Genomic DNA, 14882 nt, shown 5'->3' with positions numbered 1-14882 from the left:
GTGGTCACTGTATCAACGTCTGAATTAAAGATGACGAAAGAAAAATATTTTAGAAGATTGGAGTGATGACGCAAACAACAACAGAGACTTTACTGTTTACGAGAGACAAAAGTTATATTGTTAACCAAACACCATCACAACTTTTACAACAAACACACAACCACTATTACAAAACAATACATAATAAAACAATTTAAAACACCGTATTATAAAACAATACAAAATAAAACATACCTTAAAACACTCGACCATTCTATCACAAACACTTAATACCAAAACAAAAACAAAATATTAAAAACACTTGCGGCGCGACGACCAATATAAACAGTGTATGTACAATCCACACTTTCATCAGTATTGACTAAGCCATATTCCCCCTCCCCTTCCCCCTTCCATTCAAAAACCGAACCATTATCTCCCGTCATAAACTACACAATGCCGGCATCAACTGTCACCAATTATATGCTATGTGGGCATCATCAACGCCCCGGGGTCTGATATATGCCCGCTGCACATCACTCGACATGTGGTGGCATGAGAGTGAATGCCTGCCAGACCCACACCCACCCTAGGGGGGGGGGAGTAGATGGGGGGAAGAGGGAAAAGAGAGGGGGGGTAAATGGGGGAAGGATGAATGACAAACAACGAACACAAATCACATATAATAGAAGCGGTAAGAGTAGAGGGGACAAGAGGAGGAGGGGAGGAGGGAGTGGAAAAATGCCCTGAAAGTAGGAGAGTAAATGCCTTAGGCTGTTTCCCTCCCTCCTTTACCCTCCTGGAGATGTCTGGGTGTTAGGGTGGGACCTGTCGGGCGCGTGTGAGTGTCTTCAGTGACGGTAAATTTATCGTCTTTGCATCACAGTAAAGAAACTGATAATAACCTCCAATAAATTATTACTTTATCTACAGGCATATATTTATACGATTACTATTACTTTAACTCGCATAAGAACGCATAAATGTTTACGAGTTAACATTCACATACAAGTGGTCAATCTGAAACGCCAGAAGGTTAAATGCAACTATTTAACTCGGAGCAAGAGTTAGAGGCAGGTTAAAGAGATGGTTACTTACCTAGGTTTCCAGGGCCGCCGCAAGTGAGGAGACACAATGTTCCCGTGAGTAGGATCTTCAGCACGTGCATGTTGCTTGAGTCCCCACACTGGTCCTTACACAGTCACACATAATACCCAGCAGCTCCACACAACACCGGCAGGGAGGAGAGGCACTTGTTGGCCCTCACAGTGCCAGCCGCCGCGACGTCATCCCTCACTAGCACTTCTCCGGTCCTCCCTTCGAAAAAAATAAACACTTTTGGTGGTGTTGCAGTTATAGAAACACTTTTTCTTAACTTGTTCACTGTATTAATTTGTGTGTTGTTGGTATTAGGAACACTTTGTTTCATTCATCAAGAGTAAAGAAATTAGCAAGAGAGACTAATAAGCACTTTCATATAAGTAATTAGTAAGCACTTTAGTAAGTAGCCCAGATGGATAATTTTCACTTTGTCCTCACAGTAAACACTCGACTAGGTAACACTCCACTAGCACTTTTCCCGCAAGTCTCAGTAACACTTAGTATCACAGACACTTGGCTTCAAACATTCCTCTCCTGAGCATTACTATATCCGGCACACGCTTGCGAAAAACACTTGAAGACGTGGCGGGTGTTGTTGCCTCTTGAGGTGGTGGTAGAGGTCGTCCTCGAGCTAAGATGCCCAAGGAGCCCAAGGGTACTGGAGATGGAGGCAGGGATGCTGCTGCTCCACGCCCACACTTCACATGGCCGCCCTCAGTGCTCCTCCGCCACCGAACTGAGTCAAGATGCCTCAAAATACCGCTTGTGTAATACCTGTACACTATTCCGGTACCGAGTGTTATTCTCAGTAGTGAAGTAGTTTCGGTATATGGTTCGATTTTTCGTTGGAAATTATATATCAGAATCCCGGCATTAGTTGTGTCTCTTACAAACACACAGACACACTACACTCGGGCGAGCATCGCAACAGAGGTCACCGCACTATATTCACTAGTTCTCATATACCTGATCTAAGGGAATTCGACTTTAGCATCATTCATAAATTCGTTTTCATAACTTTAAACTTTCTTCCAGCTCGCTAATAAACACCCTTAATCACCAAAGCATATTCCTCCACAGGTAAACGTCATGTGAAACCTCCAGCGCGGGTGTAGTGCGAGATGTTAGCAGCACCAGACGCTGAAGAGGTGCGTTGGGTGAGCGAGCCAAGAGAGCGACAATCTCTCCCCGTCGACGGTCAAGGGAACACTGGGGGCTGGCGGAGGAAGCGGCGGCCCGGACGAACATGGGAAGCAGCCCAGGGTGAGGTGTGTGCCGGGTGGCCACATAGCTTATTTGTGTTCTTATTTTTGCCCCAAACGTTTAGACCGATTCACTGTGATTGACCCACTAATAAATCACTCTAAATGACACATGTGATTGTGAGCAAGTTTATATAGGGATACGTGTCAGTGATTCATGAAAGAGAAATGGGTTACCTCCACTAGTAGGTATACGTGTGGTGGTGAGGGAAAAACAGGAGCAGTTACCAGATTCAAGACACTACAACCATTACATATTTTCAGCGTACTTCACATCTGCTGGAGTCCGTACAGTGAAGGTTAATAACGACGAGTCTTCATAACACGTAGAGGGTATTCAGTCATAGCATAAGTAAGGTAACAGGAAGAGGCAGTAGTGTGAGGCAGGTAACTGAGGTGTCTAGTCTTAGTGTAGGAGAGCGTATGACCTGCAGGGGGTGCTAGTGGGGGGTACAGGAGCCCAGCACAGGTGGGGGAGTCGTGTTTATACCCCGCACCAACCCCGCCCCCACCTACGCACCCCTGCCTCACTGTCTGTCTGTCTGTCTCGCTTCCACCACGTACCGCTTCTTTATTTATTTACTTTTATGTGAGGTGGAGAAGTTACTTGGATATAGTGTGTGTGTGTGTGTGTGTGTCAAAACTACAGTTATATGAGTAAATTACGCCTAACAACCATTAACACTGGAAGACGATCGTTCAACACTCACCAAATTATAGTTCAACTTTAAGCCAACGTCCTCAAAGGTGTAATAATATTTATCAAAGGTGTAATACTTATACCATGAAGTGGAGTAATATTTTGTTCGTGTTTATAATTTTTCCCGTCAACACTTATTAATGTGTGAGTGTAAGGAATATTTCTCTTATACAAACACTATTACCTAGAGTTAACTTACACACTACTTGATCTTAATGACTAAATTATACCAAGTGAATAAAAAAAATACAGTGAAGAACATAATAAATGACTTACGATGAGAATAATGAAAGGGAATAAACAAAAGAATAAGATAATCAATCCATTTAAATATGTCAATAAATTTCGAATACTATTAAGAGATTTGAACAAAGTCGTATGCCTCTCCGTAGTGTAATTTTGGAGATAATTAATATGCAAATATTAAAGCAAAACTAAAGACAAATGTAAATAAAAAGATAAATAAAGACGAGAGAATCATTACAAGTTATTAATAATACTGAACAATAATAATCTGACACCACAGGTAACCGGAATGTCGTGAGTTACCTGGGTTATATACTCGGACAGGTGACCAGAGTGACGGTGGTGGTCTCTCGTGCACAGAATGACTTATTTCAGGGGTAATCAACTGCCCCCCCCCCCCCACGTCCTCTTACCTTAGCTGTAATAAGTTAGTTTTATCGCATTTCTTACTACAGTGAGCGTAAGAATGAATTGGTATCCTTTCAGTCCAGAGAGTACAGAGGTATTCTAAATTTGTCTTCAACTTTGACTACGATTAACATATGCGGGTTTTATGTCCTTACAATATAACAAATACTAATTGATTACAAATATTAACATAAATGGATAGACTGTTAACATCACTCTGTTACTTATAGATGTTAATGGCAGTGACAACGTGAACGGGTGTTGGGGAAGTCGGTGTAATTTTTTGTCATTTTCGGCGACATTTTTCTTCTTACTCGCTACTGTCATAATAGCCACACCACACTCATCCACACCCACCACATCCACCACACTCATCCACACCCACCACTCATCCACATCCACCACACTCATCCACACTCATCCACACCCACCACACTCATCCACACCCACCACACTCATCCACACTCATCCACACCCACCACACTCATCAAGACCTACCACACTTATCCACACTTACTACCACACCCAACCACATCTACCACACTCAACCACGCCCGCCACACTCACCAAACTATACACATACATGTTACGAGTCAATACGTATCACACACACACACACACACACACACAGTTACAAAGCTGCCGTACCCTGGTGTGTTGGTTGAGAAGGAGAGATACTAGTTAGAGTCAATGTGGAGGGGAGGAGGGGGATGAGGGGGAAAGGAAGAGTAAAGAGAAAGAGAAGGAAAGGAGGAGGGGAGGGGGGGGTGGATAATAGACGTTCAGAATAGCTGTGCATAACGACACTACATAAACACACTTCGCTGGCATAAAACGCAAGACCGGAAAGAAAACTATAAAACCCGGGAATGGTGAGGAGGCCGGTCGACTGCTGAGTGTATGTCGGTCAGATAAAGATTGATAGAGTGAGGGGAAGGGGGGGGGAGGTAAAACGGTGATGGGAATGACAACTACGTCTTAAGGGCGAGCCACTGGTAACGAGGAGTCAAGTTTCCCTCAGTGTCTTGTGTAGGCTGAGTCTTGTTTAGTATTGTGGGTGATAAAGATTCGCACTGTCAGTATATTGTAGTTAAGATGGTTGTGATGGGTGGAGGAGAATTAAACGCCACAACCATTACCATTGTAGGTAGTGATGATGAAAGTATCGTAAACGGGGTGTAAAGGTGTGTGTGTGTGTGTGTGTGTGTGTGTGTGTGTGTGTGTGTGTGTGTGTGTGTGTGTAGGATGGGGAATTGTATAAAGGGGTGAATGTAGTGGAGGGGTGTGGGGGGTGGCGCCTGGGGAGGGGTGTGTGAGGTGAAGCCTGGGGAGGGGTAGCGCCTGAGGAGGGGTGTGGGGGTAGCGCCTGGGGAGGGGTGTGGGGGGAGGTTGCTTGAGGGACAGGTGTATTAACCTGACGGCCGGGTTGTCTTCCGCTCCTCAGGTAACTCAGGTCGTGATAGTTATCAGGTGTACACGCGTGCTTGAGCACACGCACACACGCGCACGCATTTTTTCCATATTTATTTACACGCTAAACCCCTCATAAATTATTGCAGTTAAACCCTTCCAATTAAATAAAAATAATAATTGCTTCCTCTCATATTCAGGTGAATAATTGGCCCTCCCCTTCCACATGAGCACCTTCATTTAGCGCCGTATAATCACCCCTACATGACAAAGTGTCCTGGACGTGATTCATTATCGGGTGATCACGATGTTATCTCACGACTGGGTAATGGGATCATCCCGTCGCTCACCCCAAGACTACGTCCACCTGGGAGTCACAAGACCACTCTTAATAAGGTGTTCAGGAGCCATGGAGACGAACCTGCCATAGTCACTAATGTTGTTACAGATAATTTAACTCTAATAAGACGATAACGGGCGATGTTATTAGTCTGGCAGTTATATATATATATATATATATATATATATATATATATATATATATATATATATATATATATATATATATATATATATATATATATATATATATATATATATATATATATATATATATATATATAATGATACAGGTTCTGGTGGATATTAATGCGTGGAGAACAATCATTACTCGCCATTGTTGGTAACTGGAGCGGAAAATCCTTCCATCAAGGAACGTAAACAGCAGTTGAAATGGGGGGGAGTTGGGGAGCAGGGGAGGAGGGAAAGTAAAGAATGGGAGGGGGGGCAGGGAGTGGGAGAGTAAAGAATGGGAGGTGACAGGGAGCGGAGAGGTCAGGAAGAGAGAGGGAGCGGAGAGGTCAGGAAGAGAGAGGGAGCAGGGAGTGAGAGGTGGAAGGGAGAGAAATGGTCAGGGAGTGGGGGGGAATATAGAATGGGAGATGACAGGGAGTGGGAGGGAACAGAGAGCGGAGAGGTCAGGGAGTGAGAGGGTGGCAGGATGCGAAGTGAGAGGGGGCAGGGAGTACTAGAGCAGGATGTGAGAGGGGGGCGAGAGGGGACAGATAGTGAGAGAGAGAACAGGTAGTGGGGGAAGTGCCGGTTCACAACTGGAGTTTCATTATACCAGATGAACGTCCAACTCAGCGTAAAATTTTCAACACGTCTTCATTACTCATTCACTTTATTAGATGCCCTTAAAGCGAACACCAACTTTTATTTTAGTATTAATATTATTCTTTTCGCTTTGAAGGATATGATAGCTTTTGATGTTGACAAAGGAAAATCTTGTTTTTAGCTTACGTTAGTTTGGATGAAGTTATATGAACTGCTGCACTGGAAGAGTAAGTTTGAACAGCGACGGATGACAAGACACATAGATAGATAGATAGATAGATAGATAGATAGATAGATAGATAGATAGATAGATAGACTAACGTCGTGAGATGTGTAACACTAGAAACTATTAACAGTCACCTTCAGAGTATTAAATTAAGTGAATGATATGCTTTTACTGATGGTTCTGTGCAGACAAACACAGGCAGATCAAGTTGTGCAGATGTAATATATAAATAATATGAGATGATAGTGTCAAACAAGCAAAGACTGAACAACTGGGTCAGCACAACACAAACTGAACTAACTGGAATCAACTTAGCCACAGACTACCTTACAGAAAATGGAGGTGGGGTGATATTCTGTGACTCCCAAAGTGCGTTGAAATCAATGAACATACCATCAGCCTTAAAGTCTGAAGTTGTGTGGTTTCCGTCCCATGTTGGAATTAGGACTCATGACTGTGCTGATAGACTGGCCAATGAGGCGTGTAATGAAAGAAAATGTGGACTGGAACCTTGGCCTGTCCAATGCTGTACATAAAAACATACAAGTCAAAATCATGAACTCTGATCTAGAAGAACTGAGAAATGCAGAGACCTGGCAGTCATAGCATTTATAAACATGACAAATTTTGTGATGAGAGGTACCGGTATGGCCAGCATAGTGACAGAACCAGACAATGTGATGTAGTCGTAGCCAGATAAACTTTTACAGCTTACACTTGATCATTATATTATTGAATGTGACAGAAAGACTTCAGACCACCTGGCTTATTGTATCATGAACTATGTAACTACTACATCTCCTAGGCCATACTGATTAGTCCTCAATTATAATATGACGTTAATGAATGATTTGTTTTATTGTGTCCTCTTGAGTATGAACCTCTGTCCTGTGTGGCAGTGAACAGTGACAGCACCACCCTCAGTGTCAAGACCAGACTGAACTACTCAGATTAGGCAAAAATGTACCTTAATCTTGCCACGAGATTATTATTATTATTATTACTGCATCGACAACCACGACAGACAGACCACAACTGACTACAATAACCCACCCGAGAGAGCCATAACACCTCCCCCTGCCGTCAAAACTATCAACAGTCGCTATATACCGTCGACTCATCAAATTAATGGCAACAGTAATGCCTTCCCCTCCCTCCTCGCCCCTCACTGCGCAATAAAACAAAGAGCATTTAAAATTTTACCTTTCCTCCCCCTTTCTCTCCTGTTTCTCCTTCGTTTTCTCTCCTCTCCTTTCCATTTCTCCTTTGTTTTCTCTCCTTTCCTCCCTCCTCCGTGTTCTCTCTTCTCCTTCCTTCGTTTTCCTCCGTGTTTTCCCCTTCCCACCCCCCCTTCCCCTTCCCCCCCGCCTTCTTCGCGTTCCCTCTCTTACTCCTCTTTCCCCTCCTCCTCTATTTACTCTTTCTGTTCCCTTCTCCTTGTTTTCTATTCCCTTGCGTATACTTCTCTCCTCCTCCTTCCCATCCTCACGCATCTCTCCTTCTCATCCCAATCCACTTCTTTTCCACATCCCTTTCCTCTCCCTTACCTCCTTTCCTAATTTTTCACCTCTCTTGAGACACTATTCACCCCACTTACTTCTTTGATGATTCCTCCCTTTCCTTTATTATCATGTCTTCCTCAATTCTTCTTCTTCCTACTGCTGTTGTCCTTTCTTCCTCTATTTACATACTCGCCTCTCTAAATCTCTTCATTGTATCTCCTCTTACCCTCTCTTGACTGTTTCCATCCCCCCCCCTCTCTCTCTCTATATATATATATATATTATCTTCCTCTCCCTTTCTCTCTTCATGATCTCTATCCCTCTCTTTACTCTTTCCATCGTTCTCTACCTCTCTTCACACTACCTCCATCTCTCTCTTCCGGTAAACCTTTAAAGAATACACTTGAACATCATATTATTTAATGGGACACTGTCAAAGACTTCAGGCCACCTGGCTTATTGTATCATGAACTAGGTAATTACCACATTGAACCAGGGGTGCTTGAGGACATTCTTGCTGTTTATCCAAAATTTGCTGTTGGTCCACATTGATTAGTCCTCAATCAGAATATGACTCCTAATGTATATGAACCATTGCCTTGCGTGGAAGTGAACAGTGATATCACCCACATGACTCTGACCTATATATGCTGTTAATGAATATGATCAATTTCTTTGTGTATGAACCTCTGTCCTGCGTGGCAGTGAACAGTGATACCACCCTCAGTGTCAAGACCTGACTGAATTACTCAGAAGAGGCAAACTGTACTCCAAGCTTAGTCAATATATTTGTTAACCGTTAACTTTCTCTCTTCATTTTTATCCCTTATCCCTCACTTCAACTAACCTCCCCACTTCCTTCTAGCTACTGTGATATGTGTGTGTGTGTGTGTGTGTGTCCAGAAGCTGACGGGAGGCGGCGGGCTGACCTGCGCCTTTTTAAACCAATCAAGGAGCAATTTGGGGTTACCTGTAATTTAGACACTCTCAGCTTATATTACCTGATGATTAAAACACCCTAACGCTAACCAAACCTAACTTAAACTAACTTAACCAAATATAAATGAAACTAGCCTAACTAAACCTAACCTAATCTAACTAAACCTAAACTAATCTAGCGTTGTAGGACTTAACCTAAGCTAACCTAACCTAACCCAACCCAACTTAACCTAACTTAACCTAACCCCATTATAGTTCTCCGTCTGTTTGTCTGTCTCTATCGTCTCTTAATAGCCTAAACGACTTTTCTACAATGACTAAATCACCTCCCTTATATTGGATAAATCACCTCCCTTATACTGGATAAATTACCTCCCTTATACTGAATAAATCACCTCCCTTATACTGAATAAATTACCTCCCTTATACTGGATAAATCACCTCCCTTATACTGGATAAATCACCTCCCTTATACCGGATAAATCACCTCCCTTATACTGGATTTATCACCTCCCTTATACTGAATATATCACTTCCCTTATACTCAACCCATGAATTTCTTACACTGAATAAACTATCATAATCTATATCTCTCACTGAATAAATTGTCTCTTCATTCCTAAGTAAATAATGTCTCTCGTGTTAATTGACTGAGTAGCACTGTCTCCCCCTTGCCACTAATTACGTTACCTTTGTTTTACTGATTGACTGACTTACCTGTTTCCCCTCTGTACTAATTGACTAGATAATTGTTTCCCCTGTATTGACTGATTCAGGATACTGTTTCCCCTCTAGACTGATTCAGAATACTGTTTCCCCTCTATTGACTGATTCAGTACGCTGCTTTTCCTCCAATGGCCGTCTGATAGATTACTGAATGACGGATTGAATGACTAGCGACTAATGACTGATTTCTGAATAAGTTTCGATTTAACTGGATGAGTGACTAACTGATTGAAAAGTAGACTGACTAACTAATTGACTGACCAATTTAAAGACATTAGTGACCTCAAACCACGTAGATGACTCTTGTGACCCTGTCGTAGGTTAGGTTAGGTTCGTAAGTTAAGGAGAAAGGGGAAGGGGGAAGTATTGTGGAAATGAGGGAAAGAGGAAGAGGAGAGAGTGGAAGAAATTAAAATAATGGAGGTATGAAGAGAGAGTGAAGAATGAAGAAATAAATAGAGAAGAACGATATAAAGATCGACAGGACGGAAAAACGAAGAATAATAATCTGTAGAGAACTTATTAAAAGAAGGAATGGAGAGAAAGAATGAAGATTGAGGAGGAGGAGGAAAAGACAAAATGAAAATGAGAGAAAATAGGGAGAGATAAGAGATAAAAGATAAAATAGATTAAATAGAAAACTAATTTCATTAACAAAAGTGTATTAGTATTTAATTTGAATACTACAGTCAGGTCTTTTGGGATGAGGATGGTGTCACTGTTTACTAACCGCGATAAGTAGAGGTTAAGTTAGGTTAGGTTAAGTTAAGTTAGGTTAGGTTTGGTTAGGTTAGGTTAAAGGGCACTGGATTCTCTCCCCCGCCCTCCTTACATTATCAGCTGTGTTTGTAAACAATAACCTGTGAGGCTTCTCAAGAACACATTCAGACTCCGGGACCGTGAGTTCATCAAAAGGACCCTCTTTAACTTGCTTCGTCAGGTTAGGGTACACGTATGACGCAATCATAGCCAGGGAACCAGTTTTGGGTTGGGTTGGGTTGGGTAACTTGGGTTGGGTTTGGTGTTACAGCCGAGTCGAGGCTGATGCATCCCCGGTCGAGAATTGAGAGAGAAACACAGTCACCGCCTTCAAGAACGACCCCTGATCCATACGACTAAATTAAGACTTGTTGTGATAGGTATTGCATTAATCTGGCAGTGGTCAAAGTCCCATTCACTTATAGACGCTAACCCCTCCTCCCCCCCCCCCCAGAGTTGGCTAAAGTCGTGTTAACTTAACCTAATCACACCAGCCTGGATTCGAGTCATGTTATGCTGGTAAAGGGTAGGAGGGAGTACACTGTCTTCCTGTAGGATTTTGTTGACTAATACCTAGAGGGGAATATTTAAAGCTGGGTTGTCTTAAGAGGAGTCCACTCAGAGGTGGCTGTTGATTTACTACGAGAGAGAGAGAGAGAGAGAGAGAGAGAGAGAGAGAGAGAGAGAGAGAGAGAGAGAGAGAGAGAGAGAGAGAGAGAGAGAGAGAGAGAGAGAGAGAGAGAGAGAGAGAGAGAGAGAGAGAGAGAGAGAGAGAGAGAGAGAGAGAGAGAGAGAGAGAGAGAGAGAGAGAGAGAGAGAGAGAGAGAGAGAGAGAGAGAGAGAGAGAGAGAGAGAGAGCTGTATCAGTGAAATTAGGGTGATTTTAATTCAACTAAATTAAAAGCTATACTAACACTTGTGTACGGGGCTACCCTCTGAGCTGAATAAAATCGTCTGACGTTAACCAAATACAATATTAATAATGGCGTCCCTGTAGTGAAGGTGTTAGTAGAGGACTGAAAATAATCTACTGATGTATAGACCAGACAAGAGTTCATTCAACTTACAACAGTATCTAGCCTCGTTAGCACACATTACGTTGACCTACATCAAACCAGCTCCCTCACTGGTTAATATAACGTTAATCTACATACGACCACAGAGACATCATCTGAAGCTGTGTTAATGTACGTACGACTAAAACACTCTTAATTAAAACTGTGTTCATCACCATAAGGACGCCACGACACACCACCAAAAGAATCATCCATAATAGCCACCCGCTGTTGTATAGGGGTTCATCAGAATTCTGTTGACACGTGATGTTCGCTTCTGATTAAAAGATCCAGTGAATTTGTTACGCTCCCCTTCACTCGTAAGTCAGTTTCTACTACCGTATCAGATGGGTTTTGGTCTAATTTTAGTCCCAGGTATTCATTTAGGCTTTATATAAGGTCTAATCTAATTTAATTAATATCTCGAAAACTGTGATACAAGTGACTACGATTCATGGGTAATATTGTCTGTTTACTTTACGATCATGATATTTAGAAAGAAAAAAATATATTCAATGGACAATACAGTCATTAATGGGAGTAATTTCTAGGACAGCGATGATTTGTATTCAGTTTTGTTTCCAGTGATGATGGCCAGGGGTGTAGTGATCTCCTTCCACTGTCTGCACGAGAGGACCCACAAACTTAAGGCTTGGTGAGGCTATTCGTCTCACCATAGTACAACCCTTACCCACACTCTCTCAGCGACACTTACCAGACATACATGAGACAACGCAGCGCCCTCTCTACACTGTCTCCTTCACCAAACTCAGTCTCTCCCTCACTACACAGTCTCTCCATCACCACACCAGTCTCCCTCACCAAACACACCGTCTCCCTCACCACACCATCTCCTCACCACACCATCTCCCTCACCACACCATCTCCTCACCACACCGTCTCCCTCACCATACCACCTCCCTCACCACACATACCCTCACCACACCACCTCCCTCACCACACCATGAACTAAAGACAAGTGACAGGACACACCGCACACTACACCTTAACCACCACCTTTACTCCACCCAACAGAAAACGAAGGTCCCTCACCACTCAATACCTGCCCGATGCCTCACGCAAACACATAATACTCACACAGGTAAGTATAATACAGATATAATACAAGTACTATTGATACGATATTTATTAACCTCACCTCATAATCTCAGTAATCCACAAAACCACAATGAGAACCCCCACCAACACCCCAATTTCCTCAGTAGCCCCCCCCCCCTCCCTCTTACGTAGCATCTCCACTACTCCAGTTCTCAGCTCAGATTTTGCAGAACACTTCACACTTTTCAGGTCCCAGCGGGGGTGTTCAGGGATGATGAAGTAGATTAAACTCTGTACTTAGCCGTGTGGTCTTGTGGTCTTGCCTAGGGCGCGACGCTACTGCAACGCCAACCTGACACTGTCCTTGATCTCTTTTACATGCACGAAACGAGACCAGACCAGACGCGGCGTGATGGCCTTGTGTTGGGTGAAGCTATTAAGGCATTCCTAGTAAGGTTTGGTTAGGTTAGGTTAGGTTGTATATTTACGTGGTTCTTCATCATGTTATTATTGTATGAATGTGTCTCAAATAACACACACACGACTTAGCTAACATACTGTGTACTTCTGTCTATTGTTACATATTACTGTCTATATGTTTTCTACCTGTACATATCCTTACCTGTCTATTTATACACCTACTTATCTGTCAATCTAATCATATATTTATCTATCTGAGTTCTGTCTACATCTACTTATTGTTCTTGTGGTGGACAGTGATAACATGTGGGGGGGGCAGCGATAACAAGGGAAGATTTTTAAGGCGAGTAACTGAAAGAAAAACGATACCGTACTGTATATACACAATACACTATAGGCACTTTACAATACAGCTTCAAAGTCACTCTCACTCTCTCCTATTTTTTTTACTTTTACTCTTCCTTTTCCTCCTCTTACTCTATCTGCTCCTCTTCCTGCTGCTGTTCCCCTCCTCCTCCTGCTCTTCCTTCCCCTCTCCCTGCTCTTTCCCTTCCACCTCCTCCTCCTCTCTTCTTCTTCCACCTCCTCTTCCTGTTCTTTCACCTACTCCTCCACCTCCTCCCTCCTCCTCTTCTTCCTGTTCCCCCTCTTCCTACACCAACATCCCAAGACCTCTATCACGAAACACTCAAACGAAGGAAAAAACCCAAAGAAAACAAAGAGAAGAACAGAAACAGAAATAATAAAAACTGAAGGAGGTAAAAATAAATGCTATTGTGGGATGAAGGGAAAAATCCGATGGCAATTTGTACCATCGAGTTCTCTTCTTCCTTGCTCGTTGGCCAACAATATACACCAGTCATAAGATTTCAGCTTCCAAGGCAGGCAGGCAGGCAGACAGACAGACAGACAGACACACAGACAGACAGACAGACAGACAGACAGACAGACAGACAGACAGACAGACAGACAGACAGACAGGGTTGGTTTGGGTTAGATCAGGTTGGGTTACGTTGGGTTACGTTGGGTTTGGTCTCTTCTCTTCTCCCCACAAATGTTCGGATACTTTTGTAATATTCTGAATCGGTTCTAAAGCGTTCTGTAATGAGATTTCTAACAGGGACTAATGGCGTGAATGTGCTGTGTAGGGATTGAGAGGATTTATCTATATTTACTTAATTGATAAAAGAAAATTCTCTTTCCTACTTTCTTTTTCTTTCTTTCTCTTTTATATTTTCTCAGCGTCTCTTGTGTTTATGACATGCTTTCCCTCTCGTTTCTCTCTTTATATTTTCTTTCTTTTGTTTCAGTTTATTTCTCTTTTTCATTCTCTACTTTCTCCTTTTATGTCATCTTACTTTTTTCCATTCTATCATCATCATTATTCTCCTCTCTCTCTCTCTCTCTCTCTCTCTCTCTCTTTTCACCACCGCACTCAAAGCTTGAATCGAAAAGAAAACCCACGAAAACAATAAGAAATTTTAACTCATGAATCACTAAGTAAAGGGAAATTCTAATTAGTGAACGATATCAACTCAAAACTTTCACTCACGCAGTCTTAAGCGTAGAAAATCATTTACTAGTCTCATAAGCTGACGTCATTCGTTATTGCCTTAGAACGTAATTATGGAAGATTTTTACGACACTGGAGAGGTTATTCTTAGTTATTGAAGGACGTGTCTCTAAGGGGTTATATTGTATGTTATTGTAAGAATGTATTTCCAGGGGTTATGTTTTTAAAGAGAATATCTAGCATGAGAGAGAGAGAGAGAGAGAAGTAAACACAAAGAGAGATAGATAGAGAGAGAAAGAGAGAGAGAGAGAGCAAAAATTCCAGCCAGTACAGTAGCAGGAAGGCGTGGGGGAGACACGAGCGAGCGAGGAGAGAGTTGCAGGGTGAATGTGACTTATGTTGCTGACGATGAGACCGAACGATGCCATTTACACTAAACCCGAGGGTGAATGATGGGGTGG

General features: G+C 42.6%; 1 long non-coding RNA gene across 1 annotated transcript in view; it reads right to left on the bottom strand.

Moving 5' to 3' along the window:
• LOC121865840 overlaps positions 1-2277 on the bottom strand; it is a 133392-nt gene extending 131115 nt beyond the window's left edge. The window contains exon 1 of the long non-coding RNA XR_006088834.1: positions 1078-2277. This is a non-coding gene — a long non-coding RNA (uncharacterized LOC121865840). The remainder of the gene's footprint in view (positions 1-1077) is intronic.
• Positions 2278-14882: the final 12605 nt, after the last annotated feature.

Source organism: Homarus americanus, unplaced genomic scaffold, assembly GCF_018991925.1.
Source record: "Homarus americanus isolate GMGI-L3 unplaced genomic scaffold, GMGI_Hamer_2.0 scaffold6164, whole genome shotgun sequence".
NCBI classification, from domain to species: Eukaryota; Metazoa; Arthropoda; class Malacostraca; order Decapoda; family Nephropidae; genus Homarus; species Homarus americanus.
Note: the sequence above shows the minus strand (reverse complement) of the source record. Positions and strands in the feature narration are given on the sequence as shown.